The sequence below is a fragment of the Haematobia irritans genome, chromosome 1 (assembly GCF_050003625.1).
Source record: "Haematobia irritans isolate KBUSLIRL chromosome 1, ASM5000362v1, whole genome shotgun sequence".
Taxonomy (NCBI): domain Eukaryota; kingdom Metazoa; phylum Arthropoda; class Insecta; order Diptera; family Muscidae; genus Haematobia; species Haematobia irritans.
The window spans coordinates 180,600,343-180,622,708 of NC_134397.1; the positions used below are offsets into that span (position 1 = coordinate 180,600,343).

Consider the following 22,366-nt stretch of genomic DNA (forward strand, 5'->3'; position numbering starts at 1 on the left):
ACAAAATTTTCTATAGAAATAAAATTTTGATAGTTTTCTATAAAAACAAAATTTTGACTAAATTTTCTATAGAAATAAAAAATTGACAAAATTTTCTATAAAAATAAAATTTTGACAGAATATTATATAGAAATAAAATTTTAACAACATTTTCTATAGAAATAAAATTTTGACAACATTTTCTGTTGAAATAAAATTTTGACAAAATTTTCTATAGAAATAAAATTTTGACAAAATTTTCTATAAAAATAAAATTTTGACAGAATTTTCTATAGAAATAAAGTTTTGACAATTTTTTTTTTAGAAATAAAATTTTGACAAAATTTTCTATAGAAATAATATGTTGACAAAACTGTTTATAGATATAAAATTTTGATAAAGTTTTCTATAAAAATAAAATTTTGGACAAAATGTTCTATAGAAATAAAATTTTGAGAAAATTTTCTATAGAAATAAAATTTGGAAAAAATTTTCTACAGAAATAAAATTTTGACAAAATTTTCTATAGAAATAATATGTTGACAAAAATGTTTAAAGATATAAAATATTGATAAAGTTTTCTATAAAAATATACTTTTGACAAAATTTTCTATAGAAATAAAATTTTTAGAAAATTTTCTATAGAAATAAAATGTTGACAAAATTTTCTATAGAAATAAAATTTTGACAAAATTTCCCATAGAAACAAAATGTTGACAAAAATTTTATTTATTTCTAAAGAAATAAAATTTTGACAAATTGTTTTGTAGAAATAAAATTTTGACAAAATTTTCTATAGAAATAAAATTGTACAAAATTATCTAAAGAAATAAGATTTTGACAAAATTATCTAACGAAATAAAATTTGTCTATAGAAATAAAATTTTGAACAAAATTTTCTATAGAAATAAGATTTTGACAAAAAAATTGTATAAAAACAAAATTTTGACAAAATTTTCTATAGAAATAAAATTTTGACAAAATTTTCCATAGAAATACAATTTTGACAAAATTTTCTATAGAAATAAAATTTTGATAAAAAATTTTTTATAGACATAAAATTTTGACAAAATTATCTAAAGAAATAAAATTTGTCTATAGAAATAAAACTTTGAACAAAATTCTCTATAGAAATAAAATGTTGACAAAAAATTTCTATAAAAACAAAATTTTTACCAAATTTTCTATAGACATAAAATTTTGACAAAAATTTTCTATAGACATAAAATTTTGACAAAAATTTTCTATAGACATACAATTTTTGAAAAACTTTTCTATAGAAATAAAATTTTGACAAAAATTTTCTATAGAAATAAACTTTTGAAGTCAATCAAAATGTGACCTCTTTTTAATCTATAGAAATAAAATTTTGACAAAAATTTTCTATAGAAATAAACTTTTGAAGTCAATCAAAATGTGACCTCTTTTTAAGTCATAGTTTTTTTTAGCACATCTTATCTTTAAGTACTACCCCACACTCAGTTATTACCTTTAGCCTTTAGTTTGTTTCGATTTTCCACAACTATCATTTCTTCTTTTCTTTAGCTTTGTTGTGGAAAAATGTTTCCATTTTCTAGTTGGACCATTGAATCTTTCTGACATTGTTCTCCGGTTCCGTATAACGAATGCCAACTCCCATATCCGACAGAAAAACCTCATAACTACACCATAAAAACCTAAAGAGGGTGGGACAAGAAAACAAAAACAACATTTTCCCAAAGAATTTGCATATAATTTACGACATTTCCTCCATTTCATGTTTCCCCAAAAAAACATTCAAGTTTCGTTTTTTTTGTTGTGCTGTTCAATGCGTCCTTGTCCCATTATATGAGCTTGTTCTATTATGGCATTATGTTTTATATTGTGGTCTACCATCAGTGCCACCCCGACCACAGCATCATTATAATGGGCCATGGTGAGGCGGTGACCCCCACTTTCATTCTAGCATTAAATTTGGAATGTTAGTTGAAATGGTTTCATTATAGCCTCATGGCATAGCAAGTGATCATTTTTTGTTTGTTGTTGGAAGGATATCACAATTATAGAGCTTTAAGGCAAACACCAATAATTATTATGGGATGCATTAACGCCTCCACAAAAAAAAAAGGTTAATAAAAATAAAACTGATATTACTGCTACAAAATATGCTCGCCATTATTATTAGTCTGTGGCAAAGATGGAAGATTGTAATACTCTTTTGAAAATTGTAATACAAAACTGAAGTTATCGCACGTTAATACAAAACACAAGTTATCGCACGATTTCACGAAATGAAAAATCATATTCACGCACCCATAGTTTAAGGACTCGAAGATTTTCGGTTTACGAAGATTTCCATGATTCACGTAATCAGAACAAAGTTTACTTGAATCCAACGATTTTGAACTTCCCTTAAGTATTTTGGTATTGATTACGCGCCAAAGATACTGCTTCTTTAAAATAAAGAAATTTTTTAGGGACTTACACTGAAAGAAGAGTTTTATTTTCTGAGGAACGAAATTTCAGACAAGCAAAGTTTTCTTTTGACGAAAAAAAATTTTCTTTAAAAAAAATAAAATAATTTACAGACAATAATTGAATCATTTATCATGAATTCAAGTTTATCTGTTCCACAAGAAAATACTTGATAAGAAAAGGGAATTTCGTTTGTCTAAAATTTCATTCCTGAGGAAAGTATTTTTTCTTTGGGTGTATATAGATTTACATCTAGGCTATAAAAGACTAAAATTTCCTTTTTGCGATATATTAACAAAGCTATTCATGTATAAAAAAAAAAAACAAAAGCTGTTCTTGCACTGAAAAAATATTGTCGTGAGGTCAAAGATTTTATGTCATACGAATACAAATTTCACTTAGCATAGAAGACGCATTTCTCTAATATAAAGCTATTTTCCTGGTCCAAAAGTCGAGAAACTTTTCAATGAAGTTGTATTGTCCTTATAATTAAGTGATTTGACTTAAAAATGGGTATCATAACATGAAAGAAAAAATTTTTGGAGTAAGGTAAACTTGACTTTAATAATTCAGAAAAATTCTTTAAAAATAATGAAATTGTTTTTAAATCTGTTGTCTTTTTGCAACAGATTTAACTCGTTTTTAAAGGTCTTTGATAGCATATGTAGAAAAAAAGCTGAAAAACGAAAAATTAAAATTTGCTTCCTACACACAAAAAATTTTTTTCTGGTTCAATCACGAAATTAATTCATCCAATTAATTTTTAATTGAAATGTCTTCAATCACAGAAATGATAGTATCAATTAAAAAATTAATTGAAGGTCAATTAAAAAGTTAATTGATCCAATTAAAAAATTTATACTATTATTTTTGTGATTGATTTTTGTTTCAATTAAAAAATTTGTTGAATCAATGAAATTTTTAATTGAATATTTTTTAAAACTCAATTAAAATTTTAATTGGAAAAATTTTCGTGAAATTTTTTTGTGTGTACACAAAACCCAAATGTAAAAGAGAATTGTATCTTAAAAGTATCCTTACTTGAATTCTCCGTTTCTTTGGCTCGGAATAAATACCAACATTTTTAAAATAAAGACAAAATCTTTGGAACCGGGTATGATTTTTTTCAGTGCATATGGTCCAATTTTTGTGTGATTAGTATCAAATTTTAGCAAGATCAAATGAAATTTATGTATCCAGGAAGAAGTAAAATCTGGGGATCGGTTTATGTGGGCGCTACACAGAAACAAATTTCATGAAAATTTTTCCAATTAAAATCTTAATTGAATTTTAAAACATATTCAATTAAAAATTTAATTGATTTAACAAATTTTTTAATTGAAACACAAATCAATCACGCAAATTAATAGTATCAATTAATTTTTTAATTGGATTAATTAATATTTTAATTGACTGTCAATTAAGTTTTTAATTGATACTATCATTTCTGTGATTGAAGACATTTCAATTAAAAAATTAATTGGATCAATTAATTTCGTGATTGAATCAGTTTTTTTTTGTATATATAAGTATGGACCACACACACAAAAAAAATGTTTTTCTGATTCAATCACGAAATTAATTGATCCAATTAATTTTTAATTGAAATGTCTTCAATCACAGAAATGATAGTATCAATTAAAAAATTAATTGAAGGTCAATTAAAAAGTTAATTGATCCAATTAAAAAATTAATTGATACTATTATTTTTGTGATTGATTTTTGTTTCAATTAAAAAATTTGTTGAATCAATTAAATTTTTAATTGAATATTTTTTAAAAATCAATAAAAATTTTAATTGGAAAAATTTTCGTGAAATTTTTTTGTGTGCACCCAAAAGAAAGAGGCGGCTTTACTGAACTTTATTTTACTTCATAAAGATTATTTGATTTTAGTAAGATTTTGCACAATATGAGCAAATGTTGCTTATTTGAATAATTATACCCACCACCATAGAATGGTGACGGGTCACCATTCTATGGTGTAACATATCGAAATATCGATTTCCGACTATATAAAGTATATATATTCTTGATCAGGGAGAAATTCTAAGACGATATAACCATGTCCGTCTATCTGTCTGGCTGTCTGTCTGTCAGTCTGTTATAATCATGCTACAGTCTTCAATAATGAAGCAATCACGCTGAAATTTTGCACAAGCTCGTCTTTTGTGTGCAGGCAGGTCAAGTTCGAAGATGGGCTATATCGGTCCAGGTTTTGATATAGTCCCCATATAAACCGACCTCCCGATTTGGGGCCTTGGGCTTATAGAAACCGTAGTTTTTATCCAATTTGCCTGAAATTGAAAATCTAGAGGTATTTTAGGACCGTAAATAGGCGTGCCGAAAATGGTGAGTATCGGTCCATGTTTTGGTATAACCCCCATATAGACCGATTTCCCGATTTTACTTCTTGGGCTTCTAGAATCCGAAGTTTTTATCCAATTTGGCTGAAATTGGAAATCTAGAGGTATTTTAGGACCGTAAATAGACGTGCCGAAAATGGTGAGAATCGGTCCATGTTTTGGACCGATTCTCCAATCTCCCCATTTTACTTCTTGGACTTATAGAAACTGTAGTTTTTAGCCAATTTGCCTGAAATTGGAAATCTAGAAGTATTTTATGACCATAATGAGGTATGCCGAAAAGGGCGTGTATTGGTTCATGTTTTGGTATATCCCCAATATAGACCAATCTCCGGATTTTATTTCTTGGGATTATAAAAACCTTAGTTTTTATCCAATTTGCATGAAATTCGAAATCTAGAATTATTTTTGGACCATAAAGAGATACACCGAAAATGGTGAGTATTGGTCAATGTTTTAGTATAGAATCCATATAGACCGATCTCCCGATTTTACTTTTAGGGTTTGTAGACACCGTGGTTGTTGGAGGTTGTTTAGGACTATAAATAGGTGTGCAAGAAATGATTTTATTGTTTGGGATTCTAGAAACCGTAGTTTTTATCCAATTTGCATGAAATTCGAAATCTAGAATTATTTTAGAGCCATAAAAAGGTGTGCCGAAAACGTTGAGTATCGGTCCATGTTTTAGTATAGCCCCCATAAGAACGATTTCCCGATTTAACTCCTTGGGTTTCTAGAAACCGTAGTTTTTATCCGATTTGCCTGAAATTTCACTTCTTGAGGGTATAACAGTTTGGCTGATAAGTCCCCGACACATAGTCTGACACATAGATGGCGTCGCTAGTATTAAATGCATATTTTTTTTTATATAGTACCAATCTTCAAATGATTCGTGTCAAAATTTCGTGTTTTGATAAAATACTGTTTTCTGAAGGGAAAAAATATGGTGGAAGCAAAACCTTGGCTTGATGAGTTTCCGGACTCTGCCCCAGGGAAATCAGCAATAATTGATTGGTATGCAAAATTCAAGCGTGGTGAAATGAGCACGGAGGACGGTGGACGCCCGAAAGATGTGGTTACCGACGAAAACATCAAAAAAATCCACAAAATGATTTTGAATGACCGTAAAATGAAGTTGATCGAGATAGCAGAAGCCTTAAAGATATTAAAGGAACGTGTTGCTCATATCATTCATCAATATTTGGGTATGAGGAAGCTCTGTGCAAAATGGGTGCCGCGCTAGCTCACATTTGACCAAAAACAACAACGTGTTGATGATTCTGAGCGGTGTTTGCAGCTGTTAACTCGTAATACACCCGAGTTGTTCCGTCGAAATGTGACAATGGATGAAACATGGCTCCATCACTACACTCCTGAGTCCAATCGACAGTCGGCTGAGCGGACAGCGACCGGTGAACCGTCTCCGAAGCGTGGAAAGACTCAAAAGTCCGCTGGCGAAGTAATGGCCTCTGTTTTTTGGGATGCGCATGAAATAATTTTTATCGATTATCTTGAGAAGGGAAAAACCATCAACAGTGACTATTATATGGCGTTATCGGAGCGTTTGAAGGTCGAAATCGCGGCAAAAGAAACAAGTGTTGTTCCACCAAGACAACGCACAGTGCCACAAGTCATTGAGGACGATGGCAAAAGTTCATGAATTGGGCTTCGAATTGCTTCCCCACCCACCGTATTCTCCAGATCTGGCCCCCAGCGACTTTTTATTGTTCTCAGACCTCAAAAGCATGCTCGCAGGGAAAAAATTTGGCTGCAATGAAGTGGTGATCGCCGAAACTGAAGCCTATTTTGAGGCAAAATCGAAGGAGTACTACCAAAATGGTATCAACCAATTTGAAGGTCGTTATAATCATTGTATCGCTCTTGAAGGGAACTATGTTGAAGAATAAAAACTAATTTTGACAAAAAAATGTGTTTTTCTTTGTTAGACCGGGGACTTATCAGCCATCCTGTTATACTAACACAAAGTAGCACAACGGTAACACTGTTATATAAATACAAAGTATATATACACAGGCAAAAAATACCGTAGTTAAACTAACGCTAAATTTAACTTATTTTTATTGAAAACAAGTAAGGAAAGTCTAAAATCGGGCGGGGCCGACTATATTATACCCTGCACCACATTGTAGATCTAAATTTTCGATACCATATCACATCCGTCAAATGTGTTGAGGGCTATATATAAAGGTTTGTCCCAAATACATACATTTAAATATCACTCGATCTGGACAGAATTTGATAGACTTCTACAAAATCTATAGACTCAAAATTTAACTCGGCTAATGCACTAGGGTGGAACACAATGTTAGTAAAAGAAAAACATATAAACTAACTTATAATACCCTGTTCCACAGTGTGGCACAGGGTATAAATATGGGAAACATTTAAATCTGAAGCAATTTTAAGGAAACTTCGCAAAAGTTTATTTATGATTTATCGCTCGATATATAAGTATTATAAGTTTAAGAAAATTAGAGTCATTTTTACAACTTTTCGACTAAGCAGTGGCGATTTTACAAGGAAAATGTTGGTATTTTGACCATTTTTGTCGAAATCGGAAAAACATATATATGGGAGCTATATCTAAATCTGAACCGATTTCAACCAAATTTGGCACGCATAGCAACAATGCTAATTCTACTCCCTGTGAAAAATTTCAATTAAATCGGAGTAAAAGATTGGCCACTGTGGTCATATGAGTGTAAATCGGGCGAACGATGTATATGGGAGCTATATCTAAATCTGAACCGCTTTCAACCAAATTTGGCACACATGACTATGTTACAAATTGTACTCCTTGTGCAAAATTTCAACCAAATTGGGCCAAAACTCTGGCTTCTGAGGCCATGTAAGTCCATATCGGGTGAAAAATATATATGGAAGCTATATCTAAATCTGAACCGATTTCAATAAAATTTGGCACACTTGACTACACTACTACTTGTACTCCTAGTGCAAAATTTCAACCAAATTGGGGTAAAACTCTGGCTTCTGGGACCGTATTAGTCCATATCGGGCGATAGATATATATGGGAGCTATATCTAAATCTGAACCGATTTCAATAAAATTTGGCACACTTGACTATAGTACCAATTGTTCTTCTTGTGCAAAATTTTAAGTAAATTAGGTTAAAACTCTGGCTTCTGGGGCCATTTAAGTCCATATCGGGCAAAATATATATGGGAGCTATATCTAAATCTGAACCGATTTCTACCAAAATCAATAGGGATCTTTTCGAGCCAAAACACATACTTGTGCCAAATTTGAAGTCGATTGGACTAAAAATGCGACCTAGACTTTGATTACAAAAATGTGTTTACGGACAGACGGACAGACGGACATCGTTATATCGACTCAGGGACCCACCCTGAGCATTATTGCCAAAGACACCATGTGTCTATCTCGTCTCCTTCTGGGTGTTGCAAACATATGCACTAACTTATAATACCCTGTTCCACAGTGTGGCGCAGGGTATAAAAATTTATTTGCTTGTAGTTGAAGTTTATTATTTTTATCGAAATTTTCCACAGCTTAATGAAATCTTACTTTTTTTAAGTATGTCTCAAAAATTTTATGAACTAGTGAGTATAAAGTTCAATGACCGTACACATAAGTTCAATATGAACTAAATCAAAAGAAGATTTTTTCGTACGATTCCCAAAAAATAGTAAGAATGAACTACTACTATATACACCCTCATAAAAAATCGCTTCTGTAACATATACTCCCAAACATATTTTGCTTCAAGCATATACATTTTTGGGTATTGCCCAAACATTTATATGTTTGATCTCTTCCAATATATAATATGTTTGAAAGCATATTGGTCTAAACAATATATGTTTGGGTAGTCTAAGTTCCAAACATTTTGTATTTTTGCATCCAAATTCAATAATGTTGTCTTCCAAAAAAACAATATGTTATTTTGTGAACATATAATATGTTTGGAAGCATTTTGCACCCAAAAATATTATATGCTTAAAAAAAATTCTCCCAAACAATATTGTGCTCAAAATTTTATTTATCTATATATATAAAATTCAATCTATGTTTGTTTATTTGTTTGTTTGTTTGTTTGTTTATTTGTATGTTCCGAGTTGGCTCCAAAACGGCTGAACCGATTTAATTGAAACTTTCAGAGATCGTAGGGGGCGTTCATGTGGTGAAAATAGGGTACCTCATTTTTTGACACCTGGTCGCGGAGGGGGACCACCCCTTTGTCGGACTTTTTGAAAATTGGACCAAAGTTGACCGATTTGCTTGAAATTCTCATTGAAGGTTGGGGTTGACATCTAGACAAAGATCCGCTACTTTATATTTCGATATTTGGTGGCGGAGGGGGACCTCCCCTTTGTTCGACTTTTTTTAAAGTACAGTGAAAAAACTAAAATTCTCTAAATTATCTGAGATTTACAGAGAACATGCGGTGAGGTTATGGAATTAATACGGTGTACCTGATGATTTCATATGTGGACGGGGAGGGGGATCTCCCTCTTGCCCTACTTTTTGAAACTTGGAATAAAATTATGCGATTTGCTTGAAATTTTCATTCAATGTTGGGGTTGGCATCTAGACAAAAATCCGCTACATTATTTTTCGATATTTGGTCGGGGAGGGGGACCACCCCTTTGCCCGGCTTTTTTTTTAAAGAACAGTGAAAACAAAACTAAACTACCCCGACTGAAATTTTACGGAAAAATTAGTGAGGTTATGATATTTATATCAGGTTCCTGATTTTTTAATATTTGGTCGGGGAAAAATAAAAGGGCATAGGGAGACATCCGCTTCTCTTAAGTATGTTACATACAGAGAAACCATTAAACTTTACCAAATTTACAGAGGACTGGGGAGAGGTTACGATATTAATAGTTGATACCTGATTTTGTGATATCTGGACGGCCTCTCCTCTTTAGGCTTATAATTTGCTTGATATTTTCTGGGACTTTTACAAAAGATACGCTACATCACTTTTCGATATTTAGTCGGGGAGGAGGTCCTCCTCTAAAACTGCAAAAAAAAAAACAAAAATTCTTAAGTTTTCTTGAAATTTACAAAGGCAGTGGGGGAAGGTTATGAACGAAGAGGCAACCTTCCTTGCCCCACACTTGAAGGAAAGTTTCAAGAATTTTCAGGGAAGGTTAGGGGTGCTATTCACTACGGTGTTTGTCGATATTGTATCGGGGAAAGTGACGTCCCTTTAAAACAATAGAGCAAAATTTAAACATCTCCGATCTACTTGAAATTTACAGGGAACATCGGAGGAGGTGATTAAATTTAAACATGATTTTTAAATTAGTATATGATTTTTCGATATCTGGTTGGGGAAGAGGAAAATTGAAATAAAGTATGTCGATTTACTTCAATAGAATTTATAGGGACCATTGAGTAGTTGCGAAATTAATATAGGGTACGTGATAGTCCGATATCAGGTGGGAGTAGAGCGAAGGTGGTTTCCCTTTTGTCCGTTTTTTTTTTTTAAATTGAAAGTAGCGGGTTGTCTGTAAATGGGAACTCGGTACATAATTTTATTATTTTTGCACAAGCTTCTGCCAGACTTCTTTTTAGTAAAGAACTTAAATTTACATGAAATTGGGAGCCAACGTGGAGGTTGCATCATTTTCCAACATTTTAGCAAATGTTAGAGTGGTAAAATTTTTTACTACTTTTGCATTTTCCGATTTATTGGATGGGAAACAGTAATTCTTTGCATGTTATTATAATATAGTGCTTAATTTTCAGATATGTTGAGGAGAAGGATACCTTTTCTTGACAAACCACCTAAAAATGACAAACTACTAAAAAATTCACAAGAAATATAGAAGATTGTCCAACTACTTGAATACAGAACATTATTAAAAAAATTTGGAGGAAAGGGTACACCCTCTCCCCGACATTTTTTAAGACGAACCGTTTTACATATGCAAATAGTCCGATTTTACGAAAAAGCAAGTAGTCCGATTTGTTTGAAAGAATTCAAATCATTTCGAATTTGTTTTCAGCACGAAGGATATGGTTGACTAAGTTCACGCAAAATGTTCCTACAAATACGCTTCGGAAGGCGCAGCGAAGCGGGCCGGGTTACGCTAGTTTATTTATATATTTACAATCATAATGAATTATGAAAATAAACAGGTAATATAGGTGCTAACAACATAGGTTTTCGACCTGAATGCTCAAAATTTTGTTTCTGCCTAATTGTATATTCCCCGACATCTTTCTCACTTCCACGACATTTTTTAGTTCTTAGCACCTTTTTCTGTAATACAAACATTGTAGAAGAAATTATTCAATTTTATAATTTTTTTTATTTTAATTTTACCTTTTGCCGGACGGGGATTCGAACAGCGGACCACACAGTTTGTAAGGATCAAAGAAGTAGCTGATCAATTGCCCAAGGAAAAATAAAATGTTAATTTTGTAACAACAAGCAACAACCACCAACTTAATTCAATATCGCTCCCTGTTAAATAGCGCTCCAAGCTACTAAATTAATATATGTTTGCATCCAAGCATATTATATTTACAAACATTTTATGTCCCAAACATAATATGTTCTAACATATTAACATATATGTCCCAAACATGTTATGCTAGTTTATGAACATTATATGCTTGCACTCAAAAATATTGTGTTTAAAAATTTGTGTTCCAAACATATAATGTTTATAGCCAAACATATGAAAAACAGTCTGTTTTATCCGTGTAGTTAAAATGGTCATGATTTGGCGCCAATGATTTTCTTGTTTACTTTTAGTTAATTTTTTCTTCTATGAGATGATGTAATTTCATGAACTGCAGTTAAAAAGTACAAAAGGGCATTAAAATTTCCTGGTTTTAACAACGCTTTGTGGAAATCTCAAAATGTGGAGAAAAATTTAGTTCAATTTTCGTGCGAGGTAGTTCATTCTTCCTATAAAACAGTACTTTGCATCTGCTCCATTATGAATGGGTTATCTCAGACATATATATATATATATATACCTTTGTTTTGGCCAACGAAATTAATTTCTCCCTTTTTTCTCTCTCTATCCTTGCAGAAACTTTGTGACTCTAATTCTCTACAACACCTTCTTGAAAAAGGACGAAAACACTGGTCCCCGAGTGGCTGCTATTTTCGACAACTAAAACTCCAAGGTATTTTGCACACTGACCAAATGAAATTTCAATAACACACGTTCTTTACAGTACATAACCCATAGACCCATTTCCCAGTCATCCAGAGAACTGTTTGTGTAATATCTCTAATTATATGTGGGAATTTTCCCCAAGATATGCCACCACTTATAACATTAAATTTTCTATGGAGAACACCCAAAAGAAATTTGTTGTAACTACAGCAGAAAAATCTACTGTTCAGCAGACATCCTGGTGTTTTAGCAACTTTTTCTGCGGAGTCCAGCACAAATATCTTTGGGTCTAGAATCGATGAATTCGAATTTTAATAAAACAAAATTAATTGACACAATCATTTTTTTTTTAATCAAAATAAAAACACAAATTTAATTAAGAGATTGCAAATTGTTACGTCTTTAATTTACAAATTAATTGATCGCGCTTAAACAATAAATTAAACAATTAATTGTTCCAATTAACAATTTAATTTAAAGAAGTATATACGGCCGTAAGTTCGGCCAGGCCGAATCTTAAATACCCGGTCTATATGGGTTCTATACTAAAACATTGACCGATACTCACCATTTTCGGCGTATCTCTTTATGGTCCAAAAATAATTCTAGATTTCGAATTTCATGCAAATTGGATAAAAACTACGGTTTTTATAATCCCAAGAAATAAAATCCAGAGATCGGTCTATATTGGGGATATACCAAAATATGAACCAATACACGCCCTTTTCGGCATACCTCTTTATGGTCATAAAATACTTCTAGATTTCCAATTGGATAAAACTACAAATTGGATAAAACTACAGTTTCTATAAGTCCAAGAAGTAAAATCGGGAGATTGGTCTATATGGGGGATATACCAAAACATGGACCGATACTCACCATTTTCGGCACACCTCTTTATGGTCCAAAAATACCTCTAGATTTCCAGCTTCAGGCAAATTGGATAAAAACTTCGGATTCTAGAAGCCCAAGAAGTAAAATCGGGAAATCGGTCTATATGGAGGCTATATCAAAACATGGACCGATACTCACCATTTTCGGCACGCCTATTTACGGTCCTAAAATACCTCTAGATTTCCAATTTCAGGCAAATTGGATAAAAACTACGGTTTCTATAAGCCCAAGATCCCAAATCGGGAGGTCGGTTTATATGGGGACCATACCAAAACATGGACCGATACTCGCCATTTTCGACACACCTCTTTATGGTCCAAAAATACCTCCAGATTTCCAACTTCAGGCAAATTGGATAAAAACTTCGGATTCTAGAAACCCAAGAAGTAAAATCGGGAAATCGGTCTATATGGAGGCTATACCAAAACATGGACCGATACTCACCATTTTCGGCACGCCTATTTACGGTCCTAAAATACCTCTAGATTTCCAATTTCTGGTAAATTGAATAAAAACTACGGTTTCTATAAGCCCAAGATCCCAAATCGGGAGGTCGGTTTATATGACGACCATACCAAAACATGGACCGATACTCACCATTTTCGGCACACCTCTTTATGGTCCAAAAATACCTCTAGATTTCCAATTTCTGGTAAATTGAATAAAAACTGCGGATTCTAGAAGTCCAAGAAGTAAAATCAAGAGATCGGTCTATATGGAGGCTATACCAAAACATGGACCGATACTCACCATTTTTAGCACAACTCTTTATGGTCATAAAATACCTCTAGATTTCAAATTTCAGGCAAATTGGATTAAAACTACGATTTCTATAAGCCCAAGACCTCAAATCGGGAGGTCTGTTTATATGGGGGACTATATCAAAACCTGGACCGATATAGCCCATCTTCGAACTTGACCTGCCTGCAGACAAAAGATAAGCTTGTGCAAAATTTCAGCGTGATTGCTTCATTATTGAAGACTGTAGCGTGATTACAACAGACAGACTGACAGACAGACAGACGGACATGGTTATATCGTCTTAGAATTTCTCCCTGATCAAGAATATATATACTTTATATAGTCGGAAATCGATATTTCGATGTGTTACAAACGGAATGACAAACTTATTATACCCCCGTCACCATTCTATGGTGGTGGGTATAAAAATAATCGATGTCGATTACAAAACTCAATTACTTGTTTAAATGATTTAATTAAAATATTAATAAGAAATTGGATTGAAGTTTAACTAAATAATTTTTTGAATCAATTAAATTATATACAATTAATTAAATTTTTAATTGAATCAATTAAATATATTATTGGTTTTTGCAATCAACATCAATTCATTTTTTAATTGAATCAATTTTTTAAGGCCAATTAAAACTGTTATTGATACTATCATTTTCGTGATTCAAGACATTTCAATAAAAGATTTAATAGGATCAATTAATTTCGTAATTGAATCATCAAAAGTTCTTTGTGTGTGAACCTATATACTCATATATATGTTTGTTAGTTAGTTAGTTAGAAGATATCTGTAATTAATTTTCCATTCACTGACTGGTTAAAGTCTAACGAAGCTACATCAAAACATGGCTCTTTGTGTGCTTCCAACAACAACAGCACTTAGCCATCTTACCCAACACAGCATTCGTTACTGGCAAAAATAGCACTGCGCAAATATATATCCTATGACTTAGTTGAATTTTGCATAATGCAGACATAAATTCCATTGAAATGCCAGAACTGAAACAAATGTTGCAACAATGAAAACAAAATATTTTTACAATTTCTCATAGGACCAATGTAAAAGGTGTTAAACCACAAGAAAATAGAGCAGATTTCTGTGCAAATAAAACCAAACTAAATACGTTACAGAGATATACAAGTAACGAGGAAGCTAAGAAAGCCCAAACCAAACAAGCACACTATTTTCTGGTAACAAATCATTTCATTCAAGGCCTAAATGCTCACGTAAATTTTAGTTCATTTGTTAACCTAAATATTCAGTGATTCGCTCTCCAACATTAAAGAGCTCAGGCAACATACATTTGTTCCATTTTCGGCAAGAACTGAAAACAAAACTGGTGCTCATAGTCAAGAAACCCAGTCGGATAATTCGTGGGCCCTGCATTTATAAGAGCTGAAAATACGCATTATAAAAGCGTCAATGAAACTTCCAACACAGCTTACATGATAAGGTGCTTTAACATCTGTGTTTTTAAAAATTTTCTAAAGACGAAAATATTCAATAGTCATTGCCCATTCGCTTCTCAAATCAAGCCTATTATAATGTCTATTTTAAGCTCAACATCGGAACGACTACACTCATAGAAAAAACTCAGCTAAAACAGCAGTCGATGTCTGCTGTTATATTTTTGTACTTCAGGGCCAAATGAACAACAATTTATAAAATTTTTAGGTTACAAATTTTTCCCCAAAGAATATTAAAGAACCAAAAGTAGTTTTTGGTTTATTTTTACACTGTAATATACTTACACGCTCCTAATTACGATCAGCAAACATTTTGTTTGCTGTTATGCCTCAATTCGATAAATATTCAGATTTTTGGTCAAATACTACAGATATTCATAATATATTGTTTTAATTATGTTAGGGTAGCTCCTAAGTTGACATTTTTATTTGTTTTAGCCAAAATAAAACACTTTTTAGTGTAATCGAGCTTCACACTTAATATTAGTTTCAAATGTTTTGAACAGGCAAAAACTCATTTTTTTTCAAAAAATTTAGGTTGCAGCAAACAATTATGATTGTTGCAAACATAATATGTTTGGCACCAAAAATAACATGTTTGCTACAACCATAATATGGTATGCACCAAACATATTATGTTTGCAGCAAACATGTTATTTTTGGTGCCAAACATACTACGTTTGCGGCAACCATAATATGTTTGCAGCAAACATGTTATTTTTGGTGCCAAACATACTACGTTTGCGACAACCATAATATGTTTGCAGCAAACATGTTATTGTTGCAGCAAACATAATATGTTAGGCACCAAAAATAACATGGTTGCTGCAAACATAATATGTTTGTTGCACACATATTATGGTTGCTGCAACCATAATATTTTTGCTGCAAACATAATATGTTTTCTGCACGTATAATATGTTTGGAGCAACTATAATTTGTTTGCTGCAACCATAAATGTTTGGCCCCAAAAATAACATGTTTGCTGCAAACATAACATATAATTGCTGCAAACATAATATGTTTGCTGGATAACATATTATGGTTGCCGCAAACATATTATGGTTGCCGCAAACATGTTATGATTGTTGCAAACATAATATGTTTCTTGTAACTATGTGTTGGCAGCAAACATGTTATGGTTACCAGAAACATATTATGTTTGCAGCAATCATAATATGTTTGCAACAATCATAACATGTTTGCTGCAACCATAAAATGTTATGCACCAAACATATTATGTTTGCAGCAAACACAACATATTTGGCACCACAAATAACATGTTTGTTGCAAACATATTATGGTTGCCGCAAATATATTATAGTTGCAGCAAACATATTATACAAACATATTATGGTTACAAGAAACATAGTATGTTTACAGCAAACATGTTATTTTTGTTGCCAAACATAATATGTTTGCTGCAACCATAACATGTTTGCTGCAAACATAGTATGTTTGGCACCAAAAATAACATGTTTGCTGCAAACATAATATGTTTGCTAGATAACATATTATGGTTGCCGCAAACATATTATGGTTGCCGCAAACATGTTATGATTGTTGTAAACATAATATGTTTGGCACCAAAAAAATAACATGGTTGCTGCAAACATAATATGTTTCTTGTAACCATATTGTGTTTGCAGCAAACATGTTATTTTTTGGTGCTAAACATATTATGTTTACAACAATCATAACATGTTTGGTACCAAAAATAACATGTTTGTTGCAAACATAATATATTTGCTGCATAACATTTTATGGTTGCCGCAAACATATTATAGTTGCAGCAAACATATTAAACAAACATATTATGGTTACAAGAAACATAGTATGTTTACAGCAAACATGTTATTTTTGTTGCCAAACATAATATGTTTGCTGCAATCATAACATGTTTGCTGCAAACATAGTATGTTTGGCACCAAAAATAACATGTTTGCTGCAAACATATTATAATATGTTTGCGGCAACCATAATATGTTATGCAGCAAGCATATTATGTTTGCAGCAACCATGTTATGGTTGTTGCAAACATATTATGATTGCTGCAACCATAATATTTTTGACCCAAAAATAGCATGTTTGTTACAGTAAACATATTATGTTTGCATCAAACTTGTTATGGTTGCAGCAACCATAACATGTTTGGCAACAATAATAACATGTTTGCTGCAAACATAATATGCTTGCTGCATAACATATTATGGTTGCCGCAAACATATTATAATTGCAGCAAACATATTATAGTTGCAGAAAACATGCTATTTTGAGTCAAAAATATTATGTTTGCAGCAATCATAATATGTTTGCTGCAACCATAATATGTTTGCGGCAACCATAATATGTGTGCAGCAAACATATTATGGTTATAGATTGCGTAAGCCTTTTGCAAAAAGTTAATACCAATTTTTCGTTTTACAACTTTTACAACTTACAAAGGCTATTTTATGACTTTTACATTAGGCAATTGACCAGATCAGTCAAGCACCCACAATTTGTCATCGGAAATCCATTGTTTTATCACTTTACACGTGTGCTGGAGGTCATGATCGCGCTGACAAATCCATACAGACGGCATTTCCCGGAATGCCCATGACAATATCACATGGAAAAAGATGTTTTTGTAGACTTCCGAAGCATAATACCTTCGACGAAAGCATAATACCTTCGACTCTATAAATCGGGCCAATATCTTTTCCAGCAAAATGCCCCCACACCCTAACATTGGCCCACCATGATTGACGTAACTATTTGTATTTCTTGGATTAAGGCTTTCTTTGCAGTATTCGTACTAAATTTCTACCATCCTATCCATGCAAGTTAAATTTTGAGTCGTAGGAAAAAGTAGCACATATCCACTGCTCCTAAGGCCATTTAAGGTATTTTTGTAAAAATTTAAGGCGCGTTAACCTATTTTTCGTGGAAATAAGTGGTTTTGGACGTTCTTGTGTAATCGCACTCCGGCTTCTAATGCTCTACATCTGATCTTGCAATTTTTTGATACCATTTTGGTAGTAGTACTTGATAGAATAGATGGGTGGGGAAGCAAATCGAAGCCCAATTCATGAATTTTTGCCATCGTTCTCAATGACTTGTGGCACGGTGCGTTGTCTTGCTGGAACAACACTTTTTTCTTCTTCATGTGGGGCCGTTTAGCCGCGATTTCGAACTTCAAACGCTCCAATAACGCCATATAATACTCACTGTTGATGGTTTTTCCCTTCTCAAAATAATCGATTAAAATTATTCCATGCGCATCCCAAAAAACAGAGGCCATTACTTTGCCAGCGGACTTTTGAGACTTTCCACGGTTCACCAGTCGCTGTCCACTCAGCCGACTGTCGATTGGACTCAGGAGTGTAGTGATGGAGCCATGTTTCATCCATTGTCACATATCGACGGAAAAACTCGGGTGTATTAAGAGTGAACAGCTAATATGTTTGCGGCAACCATATGTTGCAGAGTGTAGTGATGGAGCCATGTTTCATCCATTGTCACATATCGACGGAAAAACTCGGGTGTATTAAGAGTTAACAGCTAATATGTTTGCGGCAACCATAATATGTTATGCAGCAAACATATTCTGTTTGCAGCAAACATGTTATTTTTGGTGCCAAACATGTTATGTTTGCTGCAACAATAGCATGTTTGGGTCAAAAATATTATGGTTGCGGCAATCATAATATGTTTGCAACAAGCATAACATGTGTGCAACAAACATATTATGGTTACAAGAAACATATTATGTTTACAGAAAACATGTTATTTTTGGTGCCAAACGTATTATGTGTGCAACAAACATATTATGATTGCAGCAAACATGTTATTTTTGGTGCCAAACATGTTATGTTGCATTATAGTTGCAGCAAACATGCTATTTTGGGATCAAAAATATTATGGTTGCAGCAATCATAATATGTTTGCAACAGCCATAACCATAATATGTTATGCACCAAACATATTATGTTTGCAACATATTATTTTTGGTGCACACATATTATGGTTGCCACAACTATTTTATGGTTGCAGCAAACATATTATGATTGCTGCAACCATAATATTTTTGACCCAAAAATAGCATGTTTGCTGCAATTATAATATGTTTGGAGCAACTATATGCAGCAAACATGTTATGGTTGCAGCAAACATAACATGTTTGTTGCAAACATAACATGTTATGTTGCCAACATAACATGTTATGGTTGAAACAAACATGTTATGTTTGAAACAAACATGTTATGTTTGCTGCAACATAACATGTTTGTTACAAACATAATATGTTTGTTGCAAACATATTATGGTTTGCGCAAACATATTATGGTTACCGCAAACATATTATTATTGCTGCAACCATAACATGTTTACCCCAAAAATAGCATGTTTTCTGCAACTACAATATGTTTGCTGCAACTATAATATGTTTGCGGCAACCATAATATGTTTGCAGCAAACATGTGTTGGTTGTAGCAAACATAACACTAAAAATAACATGTTAGTTGCAAACATAATATGTTTGCTGCATAACATATTATGGTTGCCGCAAACATATTATAGTTGCAGAAAACATTATATTTTTGAGGTAAACATATTATGTTTGCGGTAACCAAAATATGTTTGCGCCAACCATAATATGTTTGCAACAAATATATTGTGTTTGCAACAAACATATTATGTTTGCAACAAACATATTATGTTTGCAACAAACATGTTATGTTTGCAACAAACATGTTATGTTTGCTGCAACCATAACATGTTTGCTGCAACCATAACATGATTGCTGCATATAGTTGCTCTAAAAATATTATAATTGCAGCAAACATGCTATTTTTGGGTCAAAAATATTATGGTTGCAGCAATCATAATATGTTTGCTGCAACCATAATATAGTTGTGGCAACCATAATATGTGTGCAACAAACATATTATGGTTACAAGAAACATATTATGTTTGCAGCAAACATGTTATTTTTGGGGCCAAACGTATTATGTTTGCTGCAAACATATTATGGTTGCCGCAAACATAGTATGTTGGGCACCAAAAATAACATCTTTACTGCAAACATAATATGTTTGGTGCATAACATATTATGGTTGCAGCAAACATGTTATGAATGTTGCAAACATATTATGATTGCTGCAACCATAATATTTTTGACCCAAAAATAGCATGTTTGCTACAGCAAACATGTTATTGTTGCAGAAAACATAACATGTTTGGCACCAAAAATAACATGTTTGCTGCATAACATATTATGGTTGCCGCAAACATATTAGCAGTTAACTCTTAATACACCCGAGTTTTTCCGTCGATATTTGAACATGGCTCCATCACTACACTCCTGAGTCCAATCGACAGTCGGCTGAGTGGACAGCGACCGGTGAACCGTCTCCGAAACGTGGAAAGTCTCAAAAGTCCGCTGGCAAAGTAATGGCCTCTGTTTTTTGGGATGCGCATAGAATAATTTTTATCGATTATTTTGAGAAGGGAAAAACCATCAACAGTGAGTATTATATGGCGTTATTGGAGCGTTTGAAGGTCGAAATCGCGGCAAATCGGCCCCATATGAAGAAGAACAAGTATATACAGCACTAAGTTCGGCGGGGCCGAATCTTAAATACCCACCATCATGAACCAAATATTAGGGTTTCCTTTGAAATTTCAGGAGGGCACTTCCCGAAGATAAATTTAAAGATTTCACCTATCAGGACTATATCAGATTCTGGATTTATAAGAACCATTTTTGTTTGAGTTTTAGAGGAATCATTAACATCTCTTGTAAGTGTGCAAGAAAATTATAAAATAACGTCTTGATTTGGAATCTTAAATCTGTGGAAGTAAAATGTGGACATTTTACATTGAGTTTCAAGCAATTTTCATGATCAGTGCGCCTTCTACACCCTCAAGAAGTGAAGTCGGTCTATATGGAGGCATTACCAAATGGACCGATAAAAACTTAATCCGATACACGTTTTTGTGAGCCTAAAATACCAGAATATTTACAATTTCCGGCAAATCAGATAAAAACTACGGTTTCTAGAAACCCAAGGAGTTAAATCGTGAGATTGTTCTTATGGGGGCTGTACTAAAATACGGACCCGAAAATACCTCTAGATTTCCAATTTCAGGCAAATAGGATAAAAACTTCGGATTCTAGAAGCCCAAGAAGTAAAATCGGGAAATCGGTCTATATGGGGACTATACCAAAATATGGACCAATACTCACAATTTTTGGCACACGTATTTGTGGTCCTACAATACCTCTAGATTTCCAATTTCAGGTAAATTGAATAAAAACTGCGGTTTCTATAAGCCCAAGAAATAAAATCGGGAGATCGGTCTATATGGGGGCTATACCAAAATATGGACCGATACTCACAATTTTTGGCACACGTATTTGTGGTCCTACAATACCTCTAGATTTCCAATTTCAAGTAAATTGAATAAAAACTGCGGTTTCTATAAGCCCAAGAAGTAAAATCGGAAGGTCGGTCTATATTGGGGCTATACCAAAACATGGACCTATACTCACCATTTTTGGCACACGTATTTGTGGTCCTACAATACCTCTAGATTTCAAATTTTAGGCGAATTGGATAAAAACTACGATTTCTATAAGCCCAAGACCCCAAATCGGGAGGTCGTTTTATATGGGGACCATACCAAAACATGGACCGATACTCACCATTTTTGGCACACGTATTTGTGGTCCTACAGTACCTCTAGATTTCCAGTTTCAGGTAAATTGAATAAAAACTGCGGTTTCTATAAGCCCAAGAAGTAAAATCGGGAGATCGGTGTATATGGGGGATATACCAAAACATGGACCTATACTCACCATTTTTGGCACACCTCTTTATGGTCATAAAATACCTCTAGATTTCAAATTTCAGGTAAATTGGGTAAAAACTACGATTTCTATAAGCCCAAGACCCCAAATCGGGAGGTCGGTTTATATGGGGACTATATCAAAACCTGGACCGATATAGCCCATCTTCGAACTTGACCTGCCTGCAGACAAAAGACGAGTTTGTGCAAAATTTCAGCACGATTGCTTTAATATTGAAGACTGTAGCGTGATTACAACAGACAGACAGACAGACAGACAGACAGACGGACAGACAGACGGACATCGTGATATCGTCTTAAAATTTCTCCCTGATCAAGAATATATATACTTTATATAGTCGGAAATCGATATTTCGATGTGTTACAAACGGAATGACAAACTTATTATACCCCCGTCACCATTCTATGGTGGTGGGTATAAAAAAGTGTTGTTCCACCAAGACAACGCACCGT

At 33.1% G+C, this 22,366-nt stretch overlaps 1 long non-coding RNA gene across 1 annotated transcript; it reads left to right on the forward strand.

Annotated features, from left to right (window-relative positions):
* The first annotated feature begins 11,857 nt into the window (after positions 1-11,857).
* On the forward strand, positions 11,858-12,338 carry LOC142242930 (uncharacterized). The gene is made up of 2 exons (XR_012724256.1): positions 11,858-11,954; positions 12,006-12,338. It is a non-coding gene; the product is annotated as an uncharacterized LOC142242930 (long non-coding RNA).
* Positions 12,339-22,366: the final 10,028 nt, after the last annotated feature.